The 6,958-nt window shown below is 40.8% G+C and overlaps 1 pseudogene; it reads left to right on the top strand.

Annotated features, from left to right (window-relative positions):
- Nucleotides 1-2,764: 2,764 nt before the first annotated feature.
- LOC137992301 (influenza virus NS1A-binding protein homolog A-like) lies at nt 2,765-5,559 on the top strand (annotated as a pseudogene).
- The last annotated feature ends 1,399 nt before the right edge of the window (nt 5,560-6,958 follow it).

Here is a 6,958-nt window from a genome sequence, read left to right as displayed (position 1 = left end):
ATAATTGTACGCATGTTTTACTGTTGAACTTGAATTGACTAGTCGACAGAATGTTACAGGATTTATCATTTGTTCTTTATCTCTTAATTCTAACGAGAATTACAAGGGGAAATCCAGGTATGAACTTGCTGTTGCTTGGTTGCTTTTACATCAGTGCATTATCTTGTTGAAAAAGAAAAAGAGCTATTTGATTAATGAAGTAACAATATCGTAGGGCATAAAAATGTTAAAGAAATTTTTAGCTTCAAGGTTTCTGATCATCTCAATTTAGATGAGTTTTTTCCTACATTAAATAATTAGAAAGGTCTTAAGGAGATGTGTTAAGGTCCTTCCCCTTGTGCTGATTCGTGATTTCAGAGATTCTCATCAATTATTAATGACAGTGTTAAAAGGGAAAAAAAAAACCTAAAGACCTCTCCAAAAACGGAAACTATTGGTTGCAAGCTCTTCAGTAGCTGCACGCATTAAAATACATATAATTTGAAATCAGGAACAAACGACAAAATAATTCCTTCACGTTGTTACAGCGAAGCACCTCGCCCGCCCAAGAAGCGTGCGCGCGTAGCACCATAGTTAAGAAAATATGGTAGCCCATCGATGCGAGTAATTTTGGTTTTATACGCATGACGTTATCGTCCGTCCGTCCGTCCGTCCGTCCGTACGCACGTCCATCCCTCCATGTATGCCAAATTCACCAGTATCACGCCCGTTGACAGCATACATCTTTGATATTAGACATCCATGCTATGATCAATTGACACCTGTCAAAACAAGGCATCTGCTGACCAGTATCACGTGACCATACCGCGGGCTCAAGCTTAGAGCTCACCGAGGTCAGCGGTTTTTTTAGCTGACCTCTGACCAGGTACTGGTTTTCGATTTGATTGCGGGTTCACCTAGGTTAACTTACCCAAACGTAAACGAGGCTTCATTTTTCTAGCGCTTTTTGTGGCTCAACGAAGCTACACGGCCATACTACGTCAACTATAGTTCTTACAAAGTCAACGCGTTTCGTGTACAGGTTGAAAACGGTTTGGAAAATGTTTTCTTTCTGCATTTTTTGCTGGTTTCAATCCAGTTTGACATATCATGATAGCTGTGGTCCACACTGGTGGCTACGCAGTCATTCAAGTCAAGCAACGGAGGGATAGAAATTTAAAGCTGAGTGTTTATTTTTAGTTTGTTTAGAGCTGCCGTTTTCTCTGTATTGCAATTTTTGGCATATCTTTAGAAGCTCTGATAAGGTTGCATGTTGCTGGGCGGACCTATGAACAGAACAGAAACGAAGGAAGAGAGAAAGAGAACGACAACGACAAAACTGAATACCAATAATAGCTAATACTTGGTGGAAGAAGTTACTCCACAAATTCTTTCCTTGGGCACTAAGCCGTTAGTTGTTATTTCGGACGTGTTATTTAAAGGGGATGCGTATTTTTGAAAAGTAGCTTAATTGGATTTTCCTTTGTTCAGGAATGAAACTTGAATTTTTATTCGCAACTGGAACTAAATAACAATTACCTGTAATCTTTTGGACATAAAAAAAAAATGATTTGTTTGTTTTGCTCTAAAATGCCAGGGAATAAATGCTTTTTTAATCCGTTTGCCCAACTGTTTTTCCGTGTGCCTCGACAGTGACAAGAAAATTTTGCCCTTATGTTATAAACACGTAATCGCAAGGAGTTCTCATAAAATTAGGGGGAATTTCACTAGCTTGTGTTTTCAGAAGTTTGTTTAAAGCACCTAAAGGTGATTTAGTGTTGGAGCGGATCTTGTTTGAAGTTTGTCCTTTCTTGATTGCATTGCCGTATTTTGCCGATTTTTCTTCAAAGCAATGCTGGCGTGTTTCAATGAAATACTGTAATTCAAAATGTGACTTATCTCGTTTTCAGAGATAAATTGGAATAAAGTACATCAGTAAAACTCTTCTTTGACCTTGTATTGACAAATTTTCCCGATGATTCCTAATTTTAGTGTGATTCCTATTCGCTGGCTATTGACAGTTGACTCTGAAATGGCTTTTTTTCTTTTCAATTCGCTCGCTGAGGGTGTGATTGTTTTCTTTTAAAACTCAAAAAAATTTAAAACTGGTGAGTTCCAAAGTAAATGTCACTCGAAAAACCTAAACCGCACATATCGCTTCGTGCTTCATATGATATCGGTTTTTAGCGTGAAATTTACCGTGAAATTCACTAGTTAGGGAGCGAATTTTTCTGTACAACAAAGCAAAAGAAAGTATTTGATTACACAGCAACCAGAAACAACAAAACGCGGACAATTCAAAACCTTTTATTTTCACGACCGGTAACCCTACAGGCAGTAAGAATAAATAATCAGGGAGCTCCGCTTTTTGGCTTGGCTAAGTCTATATATTACTTTTCTTTTAGACGACGACAATGTAGATGACGATGGTGGCGAGGGCAATGACAATGACGACATGAAAGACGATGATGACGATGATGATGATGATGAGGAGGAGGAGGATGATGATGATGACGACGACGACGGCGACAACGATGATCAATTGCCAGATGATCATGACGAAGATGATGATGGTGATGAAGCCGATGAGGATGATGAAGATGACGATGATGACGATGTGGACCCTACTATAGCTGGTGCTAACAAGACGACGGTAACCAATGGACCAACCACACCTGACAATGACACACCTGATACTCAAGGGTTGGCGGAAAAGTTCAACACTTTCTTGCTGAACCTGACTTCACATTTCCATCCTCTATCGGTTGATGAGCTGACTGACCCCACCCCAGTTCCGGCTGAGTTCCTGGTCTCGGAATATCATGTCTACGAAGCCCTGCTTACAATATAATCGAACAAGTCTTCGGGACCCGACCTAGTCCCTTGGCGCCAGTCGTCAGCCACCTTTACGACAGCTCTAAGAGGATGGATGTGTCCCCATAATCCTCAAGGAGTCTGCTGTCACCCCGAAACTAAGGTAATACCTCCTAAAGTCATGGAGGAAGACTTAAGGCCTATAACACTCACATCTCCTCTAGCCAAAGAGATGGAAGGATTTACATTGGACTTCTTAATTTCGCAGAATTTAGGGCAATCAGACATCAAACAATTTTCAGTTAGCCCAAGGGATTAAAAACGTACCTTCTCAGGCTCTTGCAATGAATTCCAGACGGCCACAATCATGGCACTTTCTTCGTTTTCTCTTTGCAAATGTGACCACGAAAAAGGCGCCCTTCCTCCACTGACAAGTTCAGCATAGGACTTGACCTTCATTTGATTTGACTGAGTGTATGCCATGATCAGAAAGCTCAATTTAAGCGATTTAAAACTAGAAATGAGAACTCGTTGACGGGGACAGTTTATCGCAAAACTACGCGCAATGCTAAATAGGCAAAGCACTTAATAGATAGAATGGGAATGTAACAAAGGTAATTATAGCCATTCGATATTTTCAACCACGCCCAGATTCTTTTTGTAAAAATCTCTAGTCTTGTCAAAAAAGCCACGTGCTGACATCCACAAAAGAAACCCTAAATAAGAAATTCCAAGTCGTATTTTTTATCATTTCGCGAGTTAAAACAAAAATGGTACCATGTATAGAAGTCTCATTCCGATCCTTGACTGGATGATTTGCGTGTGCAATATACAGGGCAGAAGGAGATGCATGCCTCCTTTATCAATTGGTATTTCCTCAATTACTCGCATGCAGACGAAGCAATTATCCCAACAAAGCCTTCTCAGTTATTTATCTTCAAACCGCAAAACACCAAAATTAGAGGGGTGGAGGTGAGATTTGAGAGTGTGCGCGTGCGTGTGTTGGGCTTTGTGTGTTGGGCTTTCATAAAGTTTAATGACAGGTATAAAACAAGCCCTAAATTCCACAAAAACGTGAACAGAACAGCTATTCTGTGGCAACAAAGGTGGCTAAAAAGATAACGTATTAATTTTTTTTTCTTGCCAATAACTTGTCAATCACAGATGGCGATAAGGACAAAACGACGACACCCAGGAAGAGAAAAAAACGCATTGCTAAATTGTTAATGCAATGCGTTTTTTTCTCTTCATGTAATATTTTTTCACAATGTAAAAATAAGGATTTGTGTCAATTCATTACAGGAATGGTCCCGTCATTGTACGGGTTACTGGAAAAAATTAAAAAGAACGTCGCTGAGCTCTTCAAAAGTAACGCAGGGTCGTAACGAGGTCTATTTTTTCGTAACCGATCCCATATTTTTACCCAAAATTTTGAACCCCGATCCCAAAAATGATGAGAATTTTGATCCCTGAACCCGCAAAACTTGAAATTTGATTCCTGATTCCATGAAAAATACTGCTGATCCCGTTCCCACGCGTTGTGATTCCAGATCCCAAGGCTGTGATCCTTGATCCCGGCCCTTTTCAGACCTTTGATCCGTGATCCCATACACCTCGTTACGACCCTGGTAATGGTTTCATTTACAGTGGTTACCCGCTTGGAAAGCGGGATCATTCGTAGTAGCTGCTGCCTGAGATCTCATATCAATCATCCATCTTACCTTTTAGGCTCTAGTTTCACTATCCGCCACTTCCGTAGCCAAAGTCTTCAGTGGCGAGACCAAATTATGGGAGCCTTTCCCAGAATTCAAGCTACCAAATCTTCAAGAAAAACCAGCTGCCCTCTACACTGGAAATCACCTATCCCTTTTCGACGAAAAAGTTGTCCATCAGTACCAAGTAGATACTAACACTTGGACAACGCTTCCACCTATGAAATGCACCCATCATACTTTTCAGGCATGCATGTTTGAAGATTTCTTGTACGTGATTGGTGGTTCCGAAGTCAATCATACTGTTGTATCTGAAAGATTCAGCTTCTCTCTGCATGAAGAACAGAACTTGTTTAGCAGCGCTGTGACTGTGCATGACGATGGCATTTATTCAATTGGTGGGGCGTGGGGCGAGGGAAGCGCGGGAAGAGAAGTTTGCCGATTTGATCCAGCGAAGAATTCCTGGGCAAAGCTGGAACCAACCAAGCATAGCCACTCCCAAGCGTGTGTGTTTGTGGTCGATGGGAAATTGTACGTCGCAGGTGGGAAAACAGAGCCACCTAGTAAACGTCAACGAGGGCTTGTGCCGTCCAAGTTTGTGGAGGTGTACGACGGCGAAGACAGCAACCAATGACGTGATGTTCCACAACCTCACATACCTCCAAACAATTATGGCGCAGTCGAAGTTCAAAATCATATTTACTTCATACTGGGAAGCTTTGCCTATAACAGTGGAATGACCATTGATGAGAGCGAAGTCTACCACGTTGATTTGGAAGACTGGAGGACAATAAGCCAACATGACGACGATGCAGTCTTTGTTTACATGCCATTAAACAGAATGGAAATGTCAAAGAAATCTAGCGAAGAACAAGAGCCAAAATCTGATGAACTGCTTGGGGAGATCATCTGTGCATAGTAAAAAGCCAGACTGTCTCGATCTTGTAAAACCGGTGTTTGTCCCAGTTTCAAAAGACTTTGTATTATTTCAATTGCTCCATATGGAGTGAGTGTTCAAACTTCATACAACGATGTGAATTTTGTGACGTAATTTCATGTGTGTACGATCAAAGCAACTTAGGCTGAGCCACCGATTTTTTAGGGGGAGTCAAGTCACATTCACCTAAACCGTAATAGGTGCCAAACCATTTGGAGAAAGTCACTTATGATATCGTTAAAAACCGTTTAGTAATCTTTGCTGTTTGTGAAATTCTAGTATCAAAAGTTCAAGAAACGATTTGCGGGAAAAAGGAGAGCTCGTGCGAGATATCACGTGATTTGCCAATTTTTTGTACCGATAGAATAATCACAGGAATCAGGCCGAGGCAGAAACTGTTATCAAGTTCTTCTTTCTTTATCGTTTTGTGACGACCTGTCACAAGGATTTTTTTTGGAGTCTCCGTAGTTAAATCGTGTTCTAAATGCCTTAATGAGTCGCCGGCTATTTAACAGAACGGGTCAATAACCCATGAGGCGAAGCCGAATGGGCTATTGACCCGTGACCCTTGAGGGCGAAGGGTCTAATTGTTTTAGTATCACCCAACTGGTCGGACAGAAAAAGGCATTAATAAAGTTAGCTCTAGCAAATGCAAGTTAAAGAAATATTTAATTGGGAATTAAACGAAAGAAAGCGTCGCGCTTTTCGCTACTCGAGGGCTACTACTAATAGTCCTCTAGTAGCTTAGGCAATCAAAATGCAGGATTTGCATTAGTCCACTAGTTGGGCGATACTAAAAGCTTTTAGTACATTACCACACAAATGAACAAAGGGTTTCACGCGTTCTTATTGGTTAAAATACAATAGTCTTTATTTATCGAGAGTGACACATTCACCTTAACAGTTTTCTAACATGAAAGTAATGTAAATATATTTGAAGTGCGCGGACTAAAGACGAAAGATGGAAATGATCCTCTCACTCACCTGGAAAATTTGAGAAATTGTCTCAAACCCATGACATCTGTGATGCCGTTCCCGTGAAGGGATTTGATGAATGAAATGCATCTATATTTTTTTAACATGTGGGCATTGAACAGCACCACAGCTAGATGTAGTCAGATATGTGTCGATTTCGAAGACGGAGGATTACCGAAATACCCCTAGAATAGCCTGCGTGCTCGCAGGCTACCCAGAGAACAACCCTCCGGTCAGGTTAAGGCAGACTGTAACTCGTCCCACATACAATCACTGAGGTGGATGCCATGGTTCATGATCAATGTGCTAGTCTGACTTACCAGGATCCATCAGGATATGATTAGAACTTCGAGCAGCCGAAGACTTAATCGCAACCGTAAGGCTAAGCAGGTTTTTTAAAATTATTGAGTTTCTATGATGTAAACTTGAACAAGTAATCGCTTAAAAGTCGATGAAAAAGGATGGTTCCCGATCTGCAAAATACCATTTATCTAGATAACCACATACTAAAAGAGTATATGCTGTAAATATGGTAAATCCC

This window comes from Montipora foliosa, chromosome 2, assembly GCF_036669935.1.
Source record: "Montipora foliosa isolate CH-2021 chromosome 2, ASM3666993v2, whole genome shotgun sequence".
NCBI lineage: Eukaryota > Metazoa > Cnidaria > Anthozoa > Scleractinia > Acroporidae > Montipora > Montipora foliosa.
This window is presented reverse-complemented; position numbering and strand designations above follow the sequence as displayed.